Source organism: Pezoporus flaviventris, unplaced genomic scaffold (assembly GCF_033815535.1).
Source record: "Pezoporus flaviventris isolate CSIRO_AGI_PZ_B2104156 unplaced genomic scaffold, CSIRO_AGI_Pfla_v1 ptg000036l, whole genome shotgun sequence".
NCBI classification, from domain to species: Eukaryota; Metazoa; Chordata; class Aves; order Psittaciformes; family Psittacidae; genus Pezoporus; species Pezoporus flaviventris.
The window spans coordinates 24,248,436-24,272,911 of NW_026892584.1; the positions used below are offsets into that span (position 1 = coordinate 24,248,436).

General features: G+C 38.4%; 1 long non-coding RNA gene across 1 annotated transcript; it reads right to left on the bottom strand.

Moving 5' to 3' along the window:
* Positions 1-21,842: 21,842 nt before the first annotated feature.
* On the bottom strand, positions 21,843-24,010 carry LOC133274776 (uncharacterized). Its single transcript, XR_009745255.1, has 3 exons — positions 23,566-24,010; positions 22,796-22,814; positions 21,843-22,152 (listed from the first exon to the last, which is right to left on the bottom strand). It is a non-coding gene; the product is annotated as an uncharacterized LOC133274776 (long non-coding RNA).
* Between the last annotated feature and the right edge of the window lie 466 nt (positions 24,011-24,476).

Consider the following 24,476-nt stretch of genomic DNA (forward strand, 5'->3'; position numbering starts at 1 on the left):
ATTCTTCATGTTAATATTAATTATGTTTTCCCAAACTTTTTCATATATGGACCACATTTGAACATGCATTACCCTCCATTAATTGTATGTTATTTCTATGTGAAGGTAGAGCAATAAAGGCTCTGGAGAATGTGACAGGGAATTATGCATTTTTTTTATATCCCAGTACTAGCTGGCAAGGTCACTGTCTGAATGTGTTGTCTGCTTAAAACCTTTGTGTTGTACAAATAAGAGCTATCCAGATACAGTTCTTAGAGATTATTGAAAGTTCAGTTGAATATTTTGCATCTGAACACAGGTTTTGTGGCTTCTGCATTAGCAGTTTTGATAGTTTTGAGACATTTCTTGTTTTGAAAAAGTGCTTTCTAATATATCTCCTGTCTGTTCACATGTGCTATGTTTTCCTGAAGCTGTTATTTGTGATGAATAGGAACTATTGGAATAATCTGTAGTGATGCTAATTCACATTCACTTGTAGTGCTGCTGCCTAGATACATAGTAATTGTTCCAGGAGTCTCCAATTCTGATAAGGACAAATATTCATGATGAAGACATCACTGATTTTTAACTCGTTCGTTCTTTAAGCTCAGAATAACTCTGGTGTGTTCCTAATGAAGAGAATCGGAAGGAAAGGTATACATAAAGAGGTTTTGCAGATGTAGATATGACTTTGGTAATCTTAAAGCATAACACATTGGTTGAATGTGCATGATGTATATTGTTTAAAAACCAAATCTTGTATGTCACAATGCATTTAAAGTATGAATGTCTTGGATGCTGCAATGCCAACATATATCCCATATTTTACAGCTCCCTCCATCCATCCCCAGTATGAAGGCAACTGTTTTATAAGAAGGAATTTTCCTTGAAGATAAAATCAAGAGCATTCCTCAGTCAAGACTTGGCTCCATATGGTAGTGCACCAAGTTAGGATGTACAGAACTGCACAAACCTGAGCATTTGTAGAATGTCATTAATATTAGTGAGTTGCAATCCACCCTGCTGCATTTTCAGCTGTTAAAAACCTGAAGAAAACTTTTTTTATTCCAAAGTGGTTTAGCTGATGGGATTACCAAATTAGTTTTAATTGAAATAAAATAAAAATAAATTAATTTAAAAAAGAAAGAATAAACTCCAGTTTAGGCTTTTTTGTTTGCTTGCATATATGTGCATGCATAACCATGCAGTTGTCAATTGCACATGCAGTTGTCTGTTACCAAGTGTTTTTGAATAGTTTTTGAGATCAGGTTAAGAAACATTGTTTTAGAGTGTTCACTTGGAGTTGGAATGTCTGATAGGAGAGAGTGGTAGAAAGAGGTATAGGTAGAAGAGAGCCTGTAGAAAAAGCTATTAAATCACAGTCAGCAACTCTGAAGTGACTGTTTCTAACAGTGAAGCTTAAGTGGTGGAATCTATATTACCTAGCATTTTAAAATCAAAATAGGTTATCTTAAAGTCTTTGAAAGGATAAAGTAATTGACCCGATTTGTGCTGTATGTTCGGCTGGGCTCTGAGTTAATACAGTTTTCTTCAGCTGTGGAGATATGGGCTTTGCTTTGAGAGCACTCACCTCTTGAGCTTTATTTCCAGCATTGCTGTAAGCTTTGAGTGGCCATGGTGTTCATGATATCAGCAAGTCTTAGAAAGCAAGAGGACTTCTTTAAGGTATTAATAGTACTTTTTTTTTATTTAACTGTATTAGAATTCGATAAGCTGGTTATTTGATTGGCTTGTGCTCTTAATGGGCAATTTGTCATGTGTTTCATATTGTTTAATTTCTCAGCTTCATTATTCTTGGTTTAGTTTGCAACTATTAACTTGAACCAAACTGAGAAAGTGCTGGAGAGCTGCTTTTGCAATGGTACTTTGCTAATGTGACCTCTTTGTCCACAGAGAAGTCAGGGAATTGGCTTTCAGAATATTTTCTCTTTGTTCTATCTATGGTATCCTTAAAGGCTTTTAAAATGGTGATTGTGAATTACCATATATCAATTACAGAAAATCTATATGGGAGAAAGGAATGTAAGAGAAAATAAAATTGCATTCCAGAAAAAGTGTGCTATAGAACAGAATAGGAAACCAAGAAAAAAAAACGTTTACTTTTCATCTTCTAAGACAGAATTTTATACTCTTTTTCACGGCTTTGCTCCTCGTTGTTATCCAGGGAAAGAATACTTAAAGTCTGGATGAAGATAAATTAAATTCAAACTAAATATATATTTATTTACAGGGTAAATGTATTTTAGAGGTCTTATTAATACCTGTTTCAATATATTTATTTATGGATTAGTGGAGTATGCTTCAGGTTTGCTGACCATTTCTCCATTTTAGTATTTAAACTATGTAATAAGAGGGGAACTTTGTAAACAACACACAAGCAGCTTGCCTATTCTTACACCAGCAATTGTGGACTGATTGCTTGCTTTTCTACCCTATATGGACTGTTACTGTTCACTGACATTCTGCTATTAAAAACCAGTTTTATAAAATATACTTCTCTATGGTTTAGGACTTAACAGTGGTATCTCTTGGTAAAGTTCTGTGAGTTGTATATCTAAGAAATCAAGCATACTCTTTTCAGTTTAAAAACTAGCCATTTATTTCCAACTTACCCATTTCTACTCCATTGCTCTCAGTAACTAGCACTGACAAGTTATGCCCTTTAAAGTGCTGATGCTTCATTGCAGTATCCTTTATTTGTGTATGCTAACAAAATGTTGAGAAGCAATTGCTGTTGGATTTTCCAAAAACTCCAGAACCAGTGACATAAACGTTCATTTGGGGAGCACAGTTGATGGAGGAATTGACTTGCACAAAAGATCGTTGATGGAGTAACTGCAGAATCTTTGCAACTGGATAGATTGTTCTTCCCCAAAATATTCTCAGATTTGGTTTGGTTCTTGGACTTTACTCAACCTTTTCTGGAGACTGGTATTAACAAGACTAAATAAATTTCAAAGCATCCCTATGAAATCAGAGACTTTTCAGGTAAGCATCTTAGGGCCCATAACATTTTCCAATTTCAAAGTAGGTCTGAATATCCAAACTGTGCATGAGAACTAGGCAGCAATCCACTTCAGGAGGTCAATACCTTATAGGCAATATTCACAGCAAGATAATTACCAGAGAATATCCTGTTAAAAGTTTCAAGCATAAAGAATATAAAAATAGAAGAACATAAGAGGACATACTTATATTAAGGGAAAATGTGTTCAAAACAAGTCGTCCCTGATATATACCAGAAGGAGCTGAAGGACATACACTGTCTCAGCATGTGGTGCAGCTGTGGCTGTGCAGTTCTGCAGTCCCTCACCGCTGCCTGGTTCCCATGCTGACAAGTCCAGTTATTTTAGCACAGTGGGCTCACCCTCAATTCTTTCCATGTTTGGCTTCCACATCCATGTTGCCACAGGACTTAACCTAGTTCTTGTGGCACAAAGCTGACAAGATGTGATATGACCTTTTCTTCCACCTCCTCTCTGCCTTTCCTGCTTTTCTCCTAGGCTAGTGAGCCTTCTGTCCTACTTTGTGCTCTACATGGTGACCCCATTTGTACTGCTTCCCAACATTGCCCATAACTTCACACTATTGCCTTATAATAAAAGCATATTTTAGATTCCTGTTCTAAAATGATGAGATTTTTCTTCCCTCCTTTTATCTCACAGGCCTCTGATCTCATAGATGCTCTGTTACCAAACTCTCAGTTTTTGTTACCATATTCTACACTTGATCCCCTTCATCTGGTTTTAGGATCTACATTTCACTGATATTTCTTTTTGTCACTACAGTTGAGTTTTTTAGACAAATTTGGTGAACAAATATTCCATCCTTACCCCTTGTTGGTCAGGTGTGACTGTGACATTGTTACTCCCTCCCAGACTGTCATACGCTTAGATCCTGTCCTCTTCTGACTCTTTCCTGCTTCTGACTGCTCTGGGAAGGATTTCCTTAGAGAAGTTAGATTGACCTTTCTCACAATTTTCATAGTGGCTCTTTATGGGCTGTGTCTGTTCTCCTTAACTGTATGCTGCGTATCTGCCTGAGAAAACACAAATCTGACAATCTTTTATAGTCTGCTGTCTCACAAACCTGTCTCTCTACTCCACTCTTGGCTTATTTTGTTCAAATTCAAATCTTTGACTTGTACATTCTCAAAGAGGCCTGTGAACCCCAGTTCAGAGAGTGCTACTGAACTCTGACTGCAGCCACAGTTTCATTTTTTCTGAATATAACGGGTTGCCCAGTGAAGTTGTGAATGCTCCATCCCTGGCAGTGTTCAAAGCCAGGCTGGACGGAGTCTTGGGTGACATGGTTTAGTGTGAGGTGTCCCTGCCCATGGCAGAGGGTTTGGAACTTCATTATCTTAAGGTCCCTTCCAACCCCTAACTATTCTATGATTCTATGACCCCTGCTAGGCTTGTCAGTGAGTCATGTAGCATGGGTTTGCTCTGTAGGTAATTTCTCACATTCAGGCTGTCTTGATGATTCTCACTTGAATAGTTCAAATCTTTCCTGTCTTTCTTCCCATGTAGCATAAGTTTGCATTATTGTGTGACTCAGTTACTATAACATACTTTCTGTCTTTTGTTGTAATTTTTTCCTCTTAGAATCCTTCATATTGATGCAAAGATCTTCCTTCCCAGGTTTCCTTTACCTTACATCATTTTCTTTACAAAATCATCTCCCCTTCTTTTGTCTCACTAAACTGAAGAAGTTGATTCATTCTCAAGGCCTTTCATGATCTCTTGCACTATACTTACCACCTTATTTTCAAGATTGAGGGTGGACACCAACCTCCAGTTAGCCCGCAAGCTTTCTCCATCTATTTGTTGAAGTTCCAGGCAGACACATTTTGCTTCTTTCCCCATAGTATTCTTATACTTCCCCCTAAGCTGGGAAAGAGGAATGTCCCTATAAGCAGTCCCAAGCTATTTAATTATCCTCCAAATTCCTCATTAATATTCTTTTAAACTATGACTAATACATGAGACAGTGTGAGCAGTCTTCTGAGATCAAGCTGAGCAATGCTGGTTGCTTTATTTCCCCCACTGATCTGTCTGCATTAATTTCCTCTGTACTTGCAGCATAAGTCATCTGGAGCAGAGACAAGTGGCACAAACAACTTCAAAGTGCTACAGCAATACAGAGGCTAAGTAATGATTTTGGAAGGCTGGCACCTTCAGGAGACTTTGAAGTAGTGGCCTACAGTGCGTCAATGTTACAGACCATGTGCCTTCGTCTGAAGACAGAGGTGATGTTATGGGATTTACTTTCCATTTCCTTACTTTATGAAAAGTTTATTTTATTTTATAGACTCCTTCACTGTTTCTCAGTGAAGATATTTGTATATTAATGGTATCTATAAATAGCACAGGATGATAAATACTGAAATAGGAAGTGATTTGTATTTCATGACCTCTGGCCGTGACCTTCTTACAATTACCAGAACAAATTACATTAATTACACCAAGTTACATGACAGGTGGAGGAAGTCGTCATTAGTATCCATTACACATAGCAATACAGAAATAAACTCCCTGGTTTTCTGTGGTAATTGACTGTAAACATGACCAGTCTTACACAATATCATGTGTAGTGCATATTCAGAAGGTGATGTTAGTTTTATTTGTGCAGTTTTCATGCGAAAAGAGCTTACTTTTTTCAGAATAACTGTTAGTCTTCAGGAAACCTGTAGGAGTGCAATCATCTATAAGACTTCTATAACCCTTTCAAAGTTGGGTTAATAATTATTGTGTATGTGTGAAGTTAGATGAGAGAGAATGTGGTAACATAAACGTTGTTTCTCTAGACAAAAGAACAGGTGAGAACATCCAAAAATGTGAACCTGAGAGTTACCTAGCAGGGCGAGACACTATGACCTTATAAGAGGCTGCCAGTGTGACATTATGCTCTACCAGGAGCCCTACCAGCCCCTACCACAATGTAGACATCACACTTGCTTTTCCTTTCAAGTTACAGTCCAGTATTTCTGAGGAGAAGGACTGTCGAAAAAAGGGGCAAATTCTGATACGTACAAGTTTTCTTAATGCCTGCCACAATTGAATTCTTTTCTAAGCATATTGGAAATCCACATTTTACTGAAAATTATTTTTTCTTCATTGTTTTCAGTGGGAGAAAGTAAGCTGAAGGCATACATAAGATCTTGTTTCTCCACTTTGTTCTCTGAGTCTTTCACTTTGCTCTTCCCTGTAGAGTTTGTGCTGCATGGTTTCCTTTTGGTTTTTCCTTATTCTGTTGTTGATCCTCAAACAAAGTTGTATCCCTGATGTTGGTTTCTGTTAAGAAATATAATTTTCATTTAGATCTTTCAGGGTACTATTAAAAAAATATAAAAAGGAACTGAACAACTCTTTTTTTAATAATTTTAAAATAAGTCTCTGATTGTGAATTATTTAGAGGACATAACTTTAATAACATATTCTAGAGACTGCTTTATTCCATTATCCATATTATTGCCTACATTTTGCATTTTTTTTTTAATCAGCAAAATGTTTCAAGTAGCTTAGAAAAAAATGAGCCGAGCAGCCTTTATATCGTTTATATGTTAACTTCTAAAATATTGGCACAGCTTTTCTTTAAAATGCATAGCTGAATTTTTCACCTAGCTTATGGGCACTAGATTCCTAAATACCTCCAAGGACTGGGGCCTGAGACCCTGTTAAAGTAACTGATCCTTTGTAGACTGTTGTGTTGATATCCAGTCCTATGGAGCAGCTTCTTGAAGGACCATGTGCAAAATTAGCATTCATAGGTATTTGCTTCTACATATGTACTTTTTTTCATGTGGTAGGCAAGATAAGAACAAATCAAACTACTTCCATAAGCTCCAATCTGTTCCCCAGGTAGGTGAATATAGAACCTGATGTATGTAAACCCTGAGTTATTAATAAGAAATGGGACTTTCCTTCAAAAATGCATTGAATCCCCTATATGAGTGATGAAGCGATCACCATTTTCATGTAAGTTATGTGGTTTCAAAAATGTAGTAAAACCTCAAAAACTAAGTTAGAAACATAATCAAGGAATCAGTATGCCTCAAATCTTTGCAAAACGAGGCAACACAATCTGTCAGAGGACGGTGGAGAGGAAAGGTACGAAAGAAGACTTAAAAATATAAATTAGTTAAAGCAATCCTTTAAAAGATGGATGAATATGGGTAAATGCACAATTGCACCCAATGCAGAAGCAATATCAGGAGTGATGTGGTTAGCATGGGTGTCTGTGACCTTCCAGCCTACCTCTGGTGGCTAGCAATGATCTTTGGCTTCAGCCCAGGATGAACCTCAAGCTGGGTATCCCACAGAAAGGACACTGTATTTCCTCTGTCATCATTATCTAGAGAATGTCTTTAAACAATTCAAGGTTAGTGTATAATTAAAAAACCTTTCCTTTTGTTGTTGAATCAAACACTTTAGAATGATGGCCCAGCACTCTTGTTTGTGGAATAAATAACATATTTCTGCTATGTTTGTCACCAAGATGAAGGATGCTAAGAGAGCCCTGAGGACAGTTGCATTGTGTATAATGAGATTTCTGCAAGAGCTAGATATTGTAGAGATCACAGGGGTGGAAATCCTGGAGAAAAGAGTAAGGTTTGTGCTTTGCCTTGCACAGACTGAAGCATGCATCTGCTGGATCTGTGCAGAGGAAGCTTTTCTTTTTGAGACTGCCTGACACAATAGGAGAACTTCCCTCACACATGGAATCAGAATTTAGAAAGGGTTTTGTATCATAAAAATATACACAAACCTATTAAGATGCAGCGCTGTAATCCAGGCCTTCAGCAGCTTACTGATGGTGCACAGAATGTAGCCATTACACAGTAAAATTAAATGGGACTTTTGAAGTATTTTGAAACTGTATTTTTTTGAATGTTGTTATTTTTAGCGTGCCTAAAAAGTAATACCACTAAAATACCACTAAAAAGCTATACCACTAAAAGAAAATTTACTTGCTGGGTATTTTATTACAATTTTTCTTCAAGCCAACATTGAGCTTTAGTACTTAGTACCATTTAACGTTGTATAATCGTTTAAATCCACTTTAATGACTTTTGTAATATAAATGTTTTAAATATAATAACAATTATTTTAACAAGTGTTTCCTGATTCCAGGCATGTGTAAAGAAGATGGGGTATGTAATATGTCTGACCAGATAACTGCTTTTACAAATTATATTCATTCATCTTTATTTAGCTGCAAAATGAAGAGAGTTCAGTGTAGTTCAAGGAAAGCATTGTGATAAACAGACAGCTTAAATGTGAGCAGTGTAAAGAGCAGCAGCTTGCAGAAATATTGCTATAGATACTAAGACCGTATCCTGCCTCGCTATGGACCACACATAATTGAATCATGTTCAATAGAAGGCCATTACAAAACAGAACTGATTTGCAATGCTAATGTGGTGAAGACAGCTGTCACTGGGAATTAAATATGATCATTCAAAGCCTGAATAAATGAGGTGCCCATTATCTTCTGGCTCTGCTTCAGCCTGCTTAAAGAACACAAATAAATGATACTGTCTCAATAACCAGCTCAGTTTTGTCTTCTAGCCATAGAAATATGAAGAAGACAGAGGGAAGAGGGAGGGCACACAACAACATCAACAACAAAAAGCAGAGTCAATCTATAAAGACACACAGAAAACCAATGCCCTAAGACTCCATTTTCAACAGAACAGTACTTGTGGAAAAAACGGAGAAAAAGCTCTTTAACCAAGCTAACGTGTTTTAGTGTAGAGCAGTCATACTTACTCACAAAGAAACAATGAAAAAAGCTCTGGTGTCTAAAAATCACAGTGATTTTGCAGAAGAAATCAGTCAGAATCCAAAACGTCAGAAGAGCTGCCACAGTCTGCCAAGAGTCCTAAAGTATAGTTTAAGGTAAATTTCTTTTTCTTTCACGACCCAGTACTTTGAAAGTCATAAAGTATTTCAATTAAATTTTAATTTGAACCACATTCTATACTCAAGGAAAATGCAGATTAAGGTGGAAAAAATTTGCATTTGTTTGAAGAAGAAATTTTGGGGCAGTTTGTGTCATTTCACAGATAGCATAAAACCCAACAGTGGTAAGAAGAAGGAGAAAGAAAAGTTAATATATAAATGAAGGGTATTTCTATTTCAGGTAAAACTGTCACAGTCAATTTACTAATCACTGATGTGGCTAGTCTGGTCCTAAGTGGAATCTGTCTGGTTTAAGCTGCAGCTGGGCCGGGCTGTGAGGCAGATGAACCCAAGCAAGTCCTGCACAGTGCAAGGGATCCTCATTCCAGAGGTGGGCATCCTCCAGCTGACCTGCTCTGTGTCCCAACCAAGCAGCCGCCTGGGCTGTGGCACCAGGATGCTGGCAAAGGGAACACTGACAGCTGCAGTGACAAACACTGTCTTAGTAGGTGTTTAATTACCAAATCACACCTAAGAAAATAAGGCATAAAATTTGCACTTTAAAGGAGAAAACAGAGATGTACCTTGCAGAAATTGTATTGATAACAATGTGTGCAAGTGTGCAAGTGCTTCTTTAGACCTACGATATCCTTGAAGGATAACTGCATATAAAGGACCACAGAGCTGCTCTTATTCCATCAAAATATTTATGACCCATGGCCTCTTCACAATGTTTTACATTGTCCAATAGGAAAATCAGGTGGCAAAGCCTGGAAATGGTCAAAATAGGCTGGGCAAAGTGCGAGGAAAGGAGTTGAGGATGGTTATGGCCTAAGCTCTATCTCTTGTAATGCCAGGTCCCAGGACAAGTGGCCAGTCTGAGACCTTTAGCAATCCTGTGTACACAACAGGCAACAGATTTCACAATGGAGTTGGCTACATACATGGGAAAATATGCTAGTCTAGAACAGAGAACTAACTCCAAAGAAAATAGAGGTGGGAGCAAGAGATGAACACATTCACAGCAAAAAAGTGAAGGTTTAGAGGTATATTACTGTGAAAAAAAAGTGTGTCTGGTGGAATGTTAAATACTAGCAAGGGTAATGTTGTATATACAGCACAAGAAAGCAAAGTAATAGGATGGACAAAAATTTGGGATTAGCTCTATAGAAGTCAGCAAGTTTAGGAATGGGTGGAACTCATTGACAACAAAAATAATCATGAAGTTGCAGATGAAACCATGGGCTGGGGTTGGTGGAATGCATTGTGAGCCAGTGCACAAACAAAAAGCAACTGAGAAACACACGGCATTAATGCATCTGCACCTGAAATGCTGTGTTTATTTATGTCTCCACATGTACTGAAATGCTTATGAAGACACAAAGAATGACATTTAACGTGGGGGAGAAACATAATGCTGAGTACATGTTGAATGACCAATACCACCATCTCTCTCTTCTTTACAAGTCAGAGGATTTGGGGACACAAATATAAAGCTATACATGAAGAAGCAGAAGTAGTTATATTTTGAAAGAAATCATGGATTTAAGAGACACCAGTGTGAAGCAAGTGTGAGCGGAGTTTCAAGGCCAGAATCCTTAGGTATCTAAACATTTTGTGGATAAACTTCTCTTGTGAAATAAAATAAAGCAAGGCCAGAGAAATATATATTTGAAATTACTATTTTAAGTTCCTTCATCTATCATTTGCTTGGTAACTATACAGTTTGCAAACCTGTTAGCTGTTAGCAGCTAAATAGGCCTATTGTGCCCTACTGTGAGAATACCTTTAATGGATTCTCTATTTTCACAGTCTCACTTGGGGCTTAGAATTTTCCTGTTTTAAAACCCAGGGAGGGAAAAATTTATATTCACTGTTTTGAAACTCTGTGGGTGCAATATAGCACCTGTACATTTAATATCAAAGCTTTTGATTATGTTTAGCTGAGGGGGGTCTTCTTCCTTTCCCTATTCCTCCCAGCAACTCCTGCATTCCCTGTAGATTTATGCATTTTAGCACTTCAAGAATTTCTTAATACATTTTAATTGCCAGGTAACTTCTGTAAGACTCGGGTTGATGCAGGTTTGTTGGTTTGTCTTTCCTTTTCAGGTGACTGGCAACACCACAGGCGATATGCAGCCAGAGAATGAACTAGGGCATGGACAAAGTCTCATGCACTGCTTGATGCCACAGTACTGCACCTGTGGGTATGACACACCCTATAGATAAGTGGAACATCCACAAAAAGGCCTTTCAAACACTCTCCTCTGACTCTGGTCCTTTCTTGGTAAGACTTGGGGCAGGGCTCTTCTTCATATCCCTTCATTCCTCCCCTCTCACAGCTCCCACAGGCACAGCACTGTCTTCTGCTACTTCTCCTTTTTCTTAGATACTTTTAGAAATCATAGAATCATAGAATAGTTACGGTTGGAAAAGACCTTAAGATCATCTAGTTCCAACCCCCCTGCCATGGGCAGGGACACTTCACACTAAACCATCTCACGCAAGGCTTTGTCCAACCTGGTCTTGAACACTGCCAGGGATGGAGCATTCACAACCTCCCTGGGCAACCTATTCCAGTGCCTCACCACCCTAACAGGAAAGAATTTCCTCCTTATATCCAACCTAAATTTCCCCTGTTTAAGTTTTAACCCATTACCCCTTGTCCTATCACTACAGTCCCTAATGAAGAGTCCCTCTCCAGCACCCCTATAGGCCCCCTTCAGATACTGGAAGGCTGCTATGAGGTCTCCATGCAGCCTTCTCTTCTCCAGGCTGAACAGCCCCAACTTTCTCAGCCTATCTTCACACGGGAGGTGCTCCAGTCCCCTGAGCATACTCGTGGCCCTCCTCTGGACTTGTTCCAACAGTTCCATGTCCTTTTTATGTTGAGGACACCAGAACTGCACACAATACTCCAGGTGAGGTCTCACAAGAACAGAGCAGAGGGGCAGGATCACCTCCTTTGACCTGCTGGTCACGCTCCTTTTGATGCAGCCCAGGATATGGTTGGCTTTCTGGGCTGCAAGCGCACACTGAAGCCGGTTCATGTTCATTTTCTCATCGACCAACACCCCGAAGTCCTTCTCCACAGGGCTGCTCTGAATCTCTTCCCTGCCCAACCTGTAGCTGTGCCTGGGATTGCTCCGACCCAGGTGTAGGACCTTGCACTTGGCATGGTTAAACTTCATGAGGTTGGCATCAGCCCACCTCACAAGTGTGTCAAGGTCCCTCTGGATGGCATTCCTTCCCTCCAGCGTATCAACCGAACCACACAGCTTGGTGTCATCGGCAAACTTGCTGAGGGCACACTCAATCCCACTGTCCATGTCAGCAACAAAGATGTTGAACAAACCGGTCCCAACATCAATCCCTGAGGGACACCACTCATGACTGGTCTCCAGCTGGACATTGAGCCATTGACCACAACTCTTTGTGTGTGGCCATCCAGCCAGTTCTTTATCCACCAAGTGGTCCATCCATCAAATTGATGTCTCTCCAATTTAGAGACAAGGATGTTGTGCACGACAGGGTTGAACGCTTTGCACAAATCTGCGTAGATGACATCAACTGCTCTACCCCTGTCCATCAGTTCTGTAGCCCCATTATAGAAGGCCACCAAATTGGTCAGGCAGGATTTCCCCTTAGTGAAGCCATGCTGGCTGTCACCAAGCACCTTGTTGTTTGTCATGTGCCTTAGCATGCCTTCCAGGAGAATCTGCTCCAAGATTTTGCCAGGCACAGGGGTGAGACTGACTGGTCTTTAAACTACTACCAGACATTATTATGTCCATATGACTAGCACTTTTACTGCCAATATTATTGCGTTTTTTATTTAGGGGCTGCTGTGTTCCCTTTATGGCAGGAAACACAAGTCTCATTTAACAGCTTTCATAAGGAAAGCCTTTTAAGCGTCACCTGAAAGCTAGGATAATTCACCATTCCTCCATCTTTAGTAAAGCATGCGGTGTTTTCATGACTTGCAAATGTTGTGTTTTTTTAAACTGTAGACATGGAAAATGGTGAGCAATTCATCTATTTACTAAATGGAAGTCTGTCTCATCCATTAGGTATCCTGCTAGCAGTGTGAAAGCAAACTTTAGTGTTGCTTAATAAATGACTGTTCTGTTAATAATGTCCTATAGCAAGATGACTCCCTTACTGTGTGGGAAAGGCTTTGGATATTGCCTACCTTGACTTTAGTGAAGCCATTGACATCATTTCACACAGCATTCTTCTGGAGAAACTGTCTGCTCATGCTTGGATGAGTGTACTCTGCTGTGTAAAAAAATGGCTGGATGGCTGGGACGAGAGAGGTGCTGAATGGAGTGAAATCCAGTTGGCAGCTGGTCAGAAGTGGTGTTTGCCAGGGCTCAGAACTGGGCCAGTTCTGTTTAATGTCTTTATCAGTGATTTGGATGAGGGGATCGAGTGCTCACTCAGCAAGTCTGCAGTTAACATCAAGTTGGCTGGGAGTGTTGATCTGCTGGAGGGCAGGAAGGCTCTGCAGAGGGATCTGGACAGGCTGGAGCAATGGGCCAAGGCCAGCTGTGTGAGATTCAACAACTAGACCAAGTGCCAGGTCCTGTGCTTGACTCACAGCTTCTCCATACAATGCTACAGGTGGGGAAAAGAGTGGCTGGAAAACTGCCCAGTGGAAAAGGACCTGGGGGTATTGGTTGACAGATGGCTGAACACGAGCAAGCTTGTGCCCAGGCAGCCAGGAATGGCAACAGCAACCTGACCTGTATCAGAAACAGGGCAGCCAGTAGGACCAGGGAAGTGACCATCCCCCTGTACCTGGCACTGGTGAGGCTGCACTTCAAATCCTGTGATCAGTTCTGAGCCCCTCACTACAAGAAATACCTTGAGGTGCTGGAGCAGGTCCAGTGGAGAGAAACGAAGCTGGTGAAGTACCTGGAGCACAATTCCTATGAGGAATGGGTGAGGGCAATGGGGTTGTTAAGCCTGGTGAAAAGGAGGCTCAGGGGAGACCTTAAAGCTCTCTGCAACTACCTGAAAGGAGCCTGTAGCAAGATGAGTCTCAATCTCCCAAGTAACAAGTGATAGAACAAAAGGAAACAGCCTCAATTTGTGCCAGGGGAGGTTTAGATTCAATATAGGAAAAGCTTATTCACTGATAGATTATCAAGCATTGGAACAAGATGCCCAGGAAAGTGGTTGAGCCACCATCCCGTCAGGTATTTGAAAGGCCACTTAGGGACATGGTTTAGAGGTAGACTTGGCAGTGCCAGGTTAACAGTTTGACTCAATGATCTTAAGGGCCTTTTCCAACATAAATGATTCTAAACACCCTCATGTGGCTAATTTGTCAATTTAGGGTGATGTCTCAACATAGAAATTAAGAAACTCGAAACACTTTATTAGAGAAAGTAAATTTAAATTGGCTCTGCCGTGTTTGAGGAATCAAACATAAAGTTCTTGGAATGAAACGGAGCAGTTGTCATTTTAACCATTTTTGATTTTTGATTTGTATCAGGGGAGCTATGATAAACATAAAACTACACATAACCTAGGCAAAAAAAATTAAAAGTAGAAAGCTACATGGATGTATCCTACACCAGGCATGGGGTTTGTCCCTATCTCTCTGCTTTCCCTTTGACATAAAAAACAGAGCTAGTAATTTCACAGATTTTTGGCCTTATGCTTGAACTTCAACATCTGCCATTCCCCCCTCTTCTTTCCCTTACACTTCCCTACCTCGCTAAAAAAAAAAGGCATAAAGCATGTGTAGACACAGTATTTATCAATTGACTTAAAATTGAAACATTCGTAACAAAGACCAGGGAAAGGGGGGAGGAAGGGAGCAAGGCGCGGTGTTACCATGAGGAGCTGAAGAGCTTTCTGCATTGTTCAGTACTAAACTACCCTGAATCCTCTCACATTCTTGCTGCTAGCCCACTTTATTTCAAATTCCTCTTGAATGCTGCTGAAATCCATAGTAAAATGCCTGTTAATTTCCAGGTGTTGACTGTATTTATTTTTTTTTTTTTGTGCTGTGGTATTTAAGAACTAGTCTAAATTTTCTAAAATATACTTTTCTTCATGATGGCTAGATATTTTTTTTCATTTGCTATTTTATCTAGGTATCTAGAACACTGAAAGAAGAGTACAGATAATGATGGTATTGCTTCTAGATAGGAATGGCGTAAAATCCCATTTGGATTTATATTCTTAATACAGTAAAGGAATACAGCTTGTGTCTATGATGGAAACATGGTGGGCTTTGGTGCTCAGGGTTTATTTTTAGACCTGCACAACTCACAGTTTAAACCAGCATTTACTGTACTAAATGGTAAGTAACTGATGGAGACTAATTGCAGTATCTTATCAACGATTGTTAGTAAGTTTTGATCTTTATTGCTTATTTTTTGTATAGCACTGTAGAAGTCTCTGAGATTTCACTTTTTACGTTACGACAAGCTTCACTGTTTCCTAAGTTCCTGACTGCATGTCGCCTCATAGCCCTGCATTAGGGCTTCAAGTATTGCCCAGCCACATTATCATGGTGCTCAAGAGATGTACTGCAAAGTGAGTGGAACTTCATAAAATCTTTGAAACCTCCAAGTTATGGACCCATGTGCTTATATACCTACATATTCTAGGAATATGCTCCTTTTTCCCTGCTAGATGTAGATGGATGCAATTGGGCTAGTTAAAGCACAGCATCAAAGCATTGAGTAGGTTTAATGTATTTGTTTGAACTTCTGCTATTAATCCCGTGCATAAATTGTGATTTATTTCCTTTTCCCATTATGCATTAGATTGAAGAGAAGTAAGTGTTGTGCTAAAGTGTTTGTGCCATGTTGATAAGGTTGGATACATAGCTATGAGGCCGTTGTGCAGCAACAAAGTGTATTATCTTTACATTACAAGACCACTGTAATTTTTGTATGTTATATTCAGAATACAAAAATAAACTGTAGTAGAAGGCATTCTGTGGATTTACATTTTTTGGGTCATTTTGTGTCTTTCCCAAATGATTTTGAATGTATATTTCCTGTCAAATTTAATAAGAACCCACCCCCCCCCCCCCCCCAACTTCACACTAATTAGCTAATTATGGACCACAAAATGTTCATTCTGTCCCTCTCTATTTTTATTCTTGTTTATTTCTGAAGTGTGAATGGGGTGGAAAATCCGTTCACTAAAAGGGAGATGGAGATAATTGAACTTTTTTCGTACAGTTCCAGGTAGAAATCAAATCCAAGACCTAGAGGTGAAAGGTGAGCTCTGTAACTACTAAACCAAACTATTCGTGGTAATTATCAGCATGATCATTATTAACATGTCAATTATCCTCACAGTATTACATCTCTCCAAAGGGTTTAACTCTACTGATTTTCAACTTGTCTTGTTTTTTTGGTAGCCATCCAGTTGGAACAAAGTTGCTGGATAATATTTTTGACACAAAAGGGTAACATACTTTTCAGAAAACATGATATATATGTGTTGTTCTCAATGACACTTGTAGGCTTCCAGATTTTGATTGCTTGGTAACACTGCTTGGCATAGTGAGGTGTCTATTTCAATAGATTTAAATAACTTATTACCCAAGAAATAAAAAACTGCATCCAGACTCCTCTCTTAAAATCTAAAGCTGGAAATTGATTTATAATACCGCATCCTTTGATTTTAAAATAATACTCTCTCGTTGTCTGCTAACAACTTTTTACATACCTGTTTCCTAAAAGTTACTAAGCCAATGTATGAAGTCAAGTAATTTAGCCATTTTGAAATATTTTGTATTTAATAACTTATTAACTCTTTCGGAGTATTCAAACATAAAGTGCTTAATAAAATAAGGTTTTATGATCAGTGGGAACCACATGAGATATTTCTGTGCCTTTATTAATTCTATAGAATCATCTTTAGTGCTTGTACATTATGTTTGAGTTCTAGTTCATTGGTATTTGAGCATCTTTGACTAAAGGTGCCATATTATTCTGCCGGTATTTATAGGAGTAAAACTTTCAGAAAATGCTTATGAGAGAGACCATTCTATGTGGGAGAATAATGGAGACTTCAGCTTGAAGACTAAGTACTATGGCAAAAGTGATTCACATTCTAAAGGTACATGAACTGGCACAAAACAAATTAAACAAAACAACGTTAAGCAACAGCAAAGGTAGTATCCTATATTCCTGTTCTCATCACATGGGTATGAAAAGGAACTTGTTTAACAACTGTAAAATCCTTAAATCTTAGTAGAAAAATGGCAAGCTTCCTACAGGGCTGGAAGAAAGAAGACTACAGTAAACCTGGGAGAGTATTAAAAAAAGGTATCACTTGGACTAAATTATCATTTTAAGTCCCTTCCAACTGAAATATTCTGTTCTATTCTAAAAATATTCTTTCCCAGCCCCACCCCTGTTCTTGTGTTCTTTCATTGGCATCTGATTTTGACCACAGGATGCTGCATTAGATGAACCTTTGGACTGATACTGTAGGGCCATTTTAATGTTCTTCTGCAAGAACTATCCTTTTAACAGTTATAAGCTAGGGCTGCAGAGTGGCCTGAGAACATCTGCTCCACCAGCAGGATGTTGGGTTTAGCGACAGGATTTATGTGTAATCAAGAATCTAGGAAAAAAAAAGAGATGGGTATATTGCCAGCTTGCACAAATGGTTGATTCATGATAACCACACTTTAAAGTGTGGACCAATTCCTAGTACTTTTGTAATGAGCAAGTAAGATGTAGGAACCTAATGGGAAGGCTCCAAGATCAAACTCTAACTCTACCCAGTGTTGTAGCTATGTGCCTTGCTAGTACAACCATAGCAGGGAAAGAGAAAAGATATTGCCATTAGCACAAAAGAAGCTTATTGATGCATGGAGAAACATGCAATAGATTTGGAGGACACTCCCTGTCCTCCCATTCCTCCTAAAAGAAGGATGTCTTTGGATACTATAAAAAAAAAGCACTTTTATGAAAAGATAAATCTTTGTCAAAAGATAAGGGATGAAAAAGCACTATATTGTGGAGTCCATCAGGGACTTAAGCTGTTTTGCAGATATTAGTGTCATGCAAAGCTTCAAAGCTAACCATATTACATATCACAGAATGTGAAAATTAAGGCCAACAGATAAGCTAACTATCTATAAACATGTAAGGCTACAGTGATTTCAACTTTGGAAAAAAACCAATCAAAACCAGCCCAACTGCAGTTGTACCATGGAGTGATAAAATATCACCAGGAAAAAAAGTAAATTGTATTTACAATGCCAGATAAAATATTCAGCCGGAAATGATCAGATAAGTATTGGAACTTGAAAGATTTTATGATTTTAATCAAATGACTGTATATCAAACAATGCAACTCAAGCCAAAACCATATATAAAAATGATCAGGTACGGTGAATGTTCTCAAACAATTAATATGAAATTGAAAATACGTGGGTAAAGGACAGAAATGTTTTCTGGGCACATTCTACAAGTACTTCTGCAAAGTAAAGATATTCGCAAGTTTTAATAGCAAAAATGAGTCGAAAAAGATAGTGAAAATGAATGGAATGATTCTGTAAATTGTGATGTGATATTGCCAGCCATGTGATATTGCCAGCATGTTTGGTTAACAGTGTCATGCCAAACTTCAGCTCTGCCACTTACACACTGGCAATGGGTTGGTTCTCATTCACTATGCAAGAAAAAGAAAAAAAAAAGAAAGAAAATCCTTTGTAACAAATTACTGTGGCACTAGTTTGTCATGTCGGCTGCCCTTCTGCTTCCTCAGAGCTTCCCACCCTTGCAGCTGAGGACAATTATGCTCCGAATCCTATTTGCTGTAGCTGACATATGAACATGTCCTGTGCTCTCTACCGTCTCTACTGCGTAAGCAGTAAGTTTCTACATAACCTGGAGGTTGCACATATGTTTACAGTAAACTTGTGACTACACACATGTTAATACTAAAGGTGATCCTTCTCTGCCTTAGAAAGACCTCCTTTTGAATGAAAGCAAGTTTCTGATATGTTTAGATCAACACTTTTGGTTTGTGTTTGCTGTACTCAGGTCTGGGGGCTGAGCCTGGATCTGGAAATAGGGCACCTGATTTGTGAGGTACAATGGTACTTTGGTATGAGGAAACTCTGAATATACCATGAAAGCCTCCTTCCTAGACACACATGAAGTCAAAATTAATCCAGAGTCCTAGAAAACAAGTGAAGAACTTTTGGGCCACTCTCCATCTGCTGTCTGCAGGGTGCCATAAACCAGAGGACACTGCAAGAAGCAAGGAAAAGAAGAGACGAAGGTCAGAGAGGTAAATGCCAACAGTCACAACTGAGACAGATGCTGTGAGTCTGATTGGTTGTAGCAAAAAAAAAAAAAATCTTGTTTTTAATGGGAGATGAAACTGATAATTGCAGTGTTCTTGGATGTTGCTTAGTAGGCATTAAGCTAGAATATGTTCCTTTGCCTTGTATTACATATGCAGATGCAAAAGAAAGACCTTGTGAATGAGATGCAGTCAGTTTTATGTCTCACTAGTAAACAGATGATTCAGTGTCAAATGCTTCAAACCTTCAAGTGATAAATCCATTTCCGAAACTCAGTAACTGTTACTACAACCACATCTCCAAAGAATAAAGAGATTTTTTTGACTCAGCTATGAACACATTATTTGCAGCTGAGTAAGCTTTGTAACAGCTGAAGGCAGTAGAAGCCACAGATAAATTTGATACTTATCAGTGTAGTTAAAAAAACTGAGAGCACCTTTTCTCCCTCCCCAAAACCCACCCAAGCAACACTGTCTTGTCTCAGATAAAACTCACCTGATGTTAGACAGAAATATTTCTGAATGCATTTTGTAGGATATTATCTTCATGTTTACTAGTACAAGGTAGCTGATGTCACATTTTCCTGACCTCTCTACCATTTTAGCAAACTAGGAGAGTGTTTATTGAAAAACATTAAGATGATAACTTGTAACGATGATTTTTAACAGAAAAAAGTTAAATGAAATTAAAATAGAGTGAAGGAATAGCAAGTCTGTGAAAATGGGCTTAGAAAATTTTATATGGGTATTATATGAACATTAACGTATGCAAAGTGGCTGAGCTGTTGTGTCTGCCAAAAACACAGGCCAACTCACAGAAGACTTCCTGATCATTGCAACAGAAAGTTGGAGTCTGGAGCAAAGTAATTATCCATTTGCTTCTGTGAGTTTGAAAAAGAAATGTGCTAGCCCTGATTTCCCTGAAATAGCTTTATTAGAAAATACTGCAGCTAGGAAAGTGATTATGTATCTTGAATCTATTGTCCTTTGTCATCTGTATGTTTATTGCCTTCCAGCAAGTCACGCTTATGGGCAGGAAGTCAAGCAGTTGGCAGGGTTGTGCAGTCTCAGATAGGTATTTGGTGCTCCTGAACATTCTCAGCCTAGCTACCTGGGGAAAATGATGTATAAAATTGCAGCCACAGATTGCCTACTGTGTTTATGTCTGATGAAGTTACAGCGCATTACCTCTACATCGGCAGTGGCTTCATCCCGAACCTGGTGGTAATTGGAAATATGAGCTGCAGGAGCACTTGATGGTGACTTTGCCATGAAATTTGGGCATATGTACATTGTACAAGCTCATGTTTATGGCTGTAGCCCTTTTTTACCTTTTCCAGCTTAATGCATGCTCACTCCTTGAGTCACCATCTGTTTGTGAGCGTAATGCTGCTTGCAGTTGGGCAGCAAGAAGAGGTAGAAGCTGAGAGTAAGACATGGTAGAAGGGAAGTTGTCGTATTAGAGAAAAACAAAATAATGAAATGGAGCTGTTATGATAACAGGAACAGTGGTCTCATTTTCTTTATACAGAGTGTGGAAATACAAGGTCAATGTTGAATGTATTGGGTTGAGTGAGAATCTGATGAAAATGAGAAGCCTAATTCCAGGAACACGTAGTGTAATTGAAGTACAGATGCTTTTACGGTGTACAGAATGGTGAATCTCTCAATCGTCTGTAATCATACTTATGACCTTGAGTGATGTATATGCATAGGCAAACATATGTGTTCAAATGTGCATGCACAGTAGGGATGTATATTGTCATAACTATTTGTTACCAAGCAAAAATTGTCACATGATCATTTCACACATTAGAAATCTCTTGTGTCAATAGTACCTCCTATGGATTTAATTGAGTCAGCAGCTTCTGCCTGTACTGCCCCTGAGGCATGATGAGAGCCCCAACCACTAGAGCACCTCTGTGACATTGCTTCTTACACCCTCTCTTGTCTCTGTCTGTGGGACGTTCAGTTTTGAAAGGACACTGTTTTCTGCCACACTTGAGAAATCGGGACTGTGCCACTTACACACTTTGTCTTTCTTACAAATCCATTTTTGCTTTTAGATTAACTTGTTTCCTATCTCTTTTTTTATAAAAAGTTACAAGTGTGGAGCTAGTATCTAACTGAGAATGCACAGCTACATCACTATGCTCCACTGTATCCACCAAAACCAGCTCCCAGTGCAGCTGAGCGTTTGGAAACCTCAAAAACCAAACTACCCTCCCTACCTTACCCCAAGTTGTTTCCAGTGGTCTGCCAAAACAGACCAAACAAAAGAAATAGGTCCACAGGACTATCTGACATAAGAACTTGTAATTTTACTGTCTAAAGTCAAGCATATTTTAAAACATACATGCTAAGACTGATAGCCTGAGTATGTAAGGACATCTGGCTTAATCAGACAAACTTCAGTGTTTTCAGTGGGTTTCATACCAGGTTTAGCTCTAAAAAACTGCCTCTTGGTTGCAGCTGATGTAAAAAAATTCAGTATTTGCTCTGATTCATCAATTCTTTAATTTAAAACCAATCAATGAATGAACCAACCAACTAACCAAAAAAGGTATCTCCATTGATATGTTGATTTTTAGTGCATATTTTGATTACATTGTGTCATTTTTCCTGCATAGAAAAAAATAGTACAGGGAACTTCTAGAACACATGTGATAATGTTAGCTAGACATACAGGTATGTCTGTACCCTGCTCTAGGAGGTTTGGCTATATGACCATGTGCAACACGGGCTTTGACAACACTTAAGTATTTATTTGTTATATGTGATCATGATGCAGTAATATATTGAGAAATGACAAAAAGGGGTTTATCTGTATGATTAAAAGGATGAAAACAGTATACCTGGATGATTGGGGAAACATAAAGAGATACTTGGAGCTTTCTACTCTTCCCATTTTCATTGACAGGAGGTGGTGGTATTCTGGGGATTTGTTCTTAACCACAAAGCTGCATAAAGTTACTAGATTTGTCATATAATTACAATACTGCATAAGAACATACAGCTAAATTCAATAAATAATAGTAATGGTTTTTTTTCTAGTTTCAACTAATTCTTCTGTACAAATAGGTATTTAAATAACATAAGCTATAAAAGCACCAACAACCAGTCAGAGTGTATGTGTATAGAAACTCTCTAATAGAAATTAGTGCCTTTTAAATATCACTGTAAACTCTGTTTTCTGTAATTATAACAAACCCTAGAGTTTTTACCCATGTAATAGTTATTTTTTAGTGTCTTCACCATTATTTTCCTTTTTATTTATTTAACTACATCTAACTTGAGCAAACAATGTTAAGTGGGGAAACAGATGTGGTTAAATAGCCTGTAATTATGCCTTTAGTCATCTGTTACCATCACAAGGCTCCTCCTGCTACTATGACCAGAAAAAGTGACCTAACTGATTTCACCAGCAGCCTTGCCAGTGCCTGCTGCAGAATAGATGGCCTTATTAAGCAATCAGAATAAAAAAAAATATATATAAAAAAAATCAGCCATTACACTGGAATAGTAATCAGCAGTGTTTATACTAGCCCCACAATGCACAATCAGAACCATGAATTCTGCTAATTGGGTACCTTCTGCATCCAGAGGTGCCTGCAATAGGAAACAAAAGGGACTTGAAAATTAGTGTTTGTAGCAATTAGTTTCCATCTAAAGGCTTAGCCCTGTTCATGGAAGCCATGATTCAAACAGGGATTATTATAGTAACTATGGTATTTAAATGTCCTCTGTCATTATTCAGCAACAAAATTTAGTATAGCAAAACTAATTTGGATTTACTCTTTAAGACTAATTTGGATTTACTCTTTAAAATATGATTGTTGGAAATTTTTAAAACCCCAAACCGCAAACCATTTATTTTATGTTTTTTTGCATTGCAGACATCAGTAGTTTCCTTTTAAAGATTATGAGCCTGTTTCAGACTAACTGTAGAGTTGATTAAATGTGTTTGTTATTGAATAGCTGAGATTTAATGAATGTCATGTTGGAAAGTGTTTGACTATTATTTTTCACAGAATGGTCTGTACTATGACATGTTGAGGGATTTCATACTTCATATAAATGGACTGCAAGTCCATATACAAGGACCGCAACTTAATTGTTTATCAACTCAGCTACGAATTCCCAGCAATAAGTACTGGTATAAGAATATTTAAGAAGAGAAATACAGGTATGCAATTCTTTTTCGTAAACTTGTAGTGCTTTTACAGATGGGCCTCAGTGAAAGCACAGTGGATTATATTAAGTTGGTTACAAAAAGCTTTTTGCCCTTTTATTTACTTTGAATCGTTAGCATTTCCGATGTAATAATCTGATAGACAAATCTCCATGCTTCAGTCCTTACCATTATAGACTCCCTGCTGTAGATGCTTAAAGGACAAATTAACAGTAGTACAATTCGAGTAACCTCTTCACCTTTTCTGTCAAAGCATCAGCTGCATGTTCTTGCTTTGCTAAAGCTCTCCATATGGTTACAGCAGGACTGTGACAAAAGCATACAAGCAAAGCTTAGACTTTGGGAAAGAAAAAACTCAAGAAGAAACTCTAGGAAAAGGGAGGCAAAAAGTCTTTAAGTCAACCCTCAGTCTTAGCTCTGCTCTTTAAAGGTTACATTGAGTAACGGAAGTGTATCATCTGCAATTTATTAATAAGTTGCCATCCTCATTAGTTAACTGCTCTTTAATACATATGTGATTAACTGTGTGACCTTAAAAAGATTGTTATTAATACAAAACATCACATTATGAAACCATTAAGTTATAGGAAAATATTGGTACTTTGAAGACAATCAGAATGATAAGTGCGATAGTTTTTAGAAATACTGTACCAACATTTCCTCTGACTGATTGCATTACATATTGATATTAGCAAGTATCAGTATGTAGTGCAATCAGTCAGTGGAAAATGAGTGAAATGTGAACTAATGAGAGCTAATTGTCTCATATAATAGCAAGGACACAGAATTCTATCAATTAAATTAGTCTGAGTTGAAACAACTATCAGTGTAATAATGTTGATAATATCAACCAAATTAGATGTAATGAAATAAATGGTATGCTAAAGATCAAGGATACCCATCAGCTTCGACCCCCACCTCCCGCTAACTAGTGAGAGAGCCTCATGACTTTGGGCTCAGTTTGCTCCAAGTTCTGCCTATCACACAGCCTGAAACATGCAGTTCTGTACTCAGGGAGCAGCTATAGAGGGCTTTTTTTAATTCTCATAATTTGTATCTGGCAAATACCTCAACCTCTC